General features: G+C 44.3%; 1 non-coding gene across 1 annotated transcript; it reads right to left on the bottom strand.

The window, feature by feature from the left end:
* Nucleotides 1-234: 234 nt before the first annotated feature.
* trnal-caa (transfer RNA leucine (anticodon CAA)) lies at nt 235-348 on the bottom strand. The gene is made up of 2 exons: nt 311-348; nt 235-269 (listed from the first exon to the last, which is right to left on the bottom strand). It is a non-coding gene; the product is annotated as a tRNA-Leu (tRNA).
* Between the last annotated feature and the right edge of the window lie 228 nt (nt 349-576).

The raw sequence follows: 576 nt of genomic DNA, 5'->3' as shown, positions 1-576 counted from the left end.
TGCATCTATGGACAGACGTAAGCAGTCGGCGTTTCGGGACGAGATCCTTCACCGTGAAATTGTTTCTGAATAAATCACTTACCCACAGTTCGGTGTACGGTGATCTATTGTAATGCGATGGACAGTGTCAAAAACATAATCTTATCCTCCAACAGTTTTTCTAATCCACCTCAACAACCCAAGGTTTGTTTGCAGAAATAACGTCGCCTCGATTGAATGCTTAAAGACAAATTATGTCAGGAGTGGGATTCGAACCCACGACCCCAGATGGAGACCAGAACACTCCCGTTTGGTGGAACGACTTTCATTCCTTGAGTCTGGCGCCTTAGACCACTCGGCCACCCTGACAACTTTTGATGTGTGTTTGAGAACGGAAAGAATGCCTGACTTGTAAGCAAAGTTATATACACACAATCACGCATATCGACCTGCCAATCGGAAATGAAAGCGAGAGTGTTACAATTTTCTCAGGTTAGGCAACTTCTGTGGAAAGTAAAGCTGTAAAACAATTCCAAAACGAAGACTCGTGAGACGCGTCTCGGCAAGAATTTGTGAAGGATGTTTGCTGAGATGGAT

The sequence above is a fragment of the Hypanus sabinus genome, unplaced genomic scaffold (assembly GCF_030144855.1).
Source record: "Hypanus sabinus isolate sHypSab1 unplaced genomic scaffold, sHypSab1.hap1 scaffold_125, whole genome shotgun sequence".
Classification (NCBI taxonomy): Eukaryota; Metazoa; Chordata; class Chondrichthyes; order Myliobatiformes; family Dasyatidae; genus Hypanus; species Hypanus sabinus.
The sequence above is the reverse complement of the archived record's forward strand: the minus strand, read 5'-3'. Positions and strand labels throughout refer to the sequence as shown.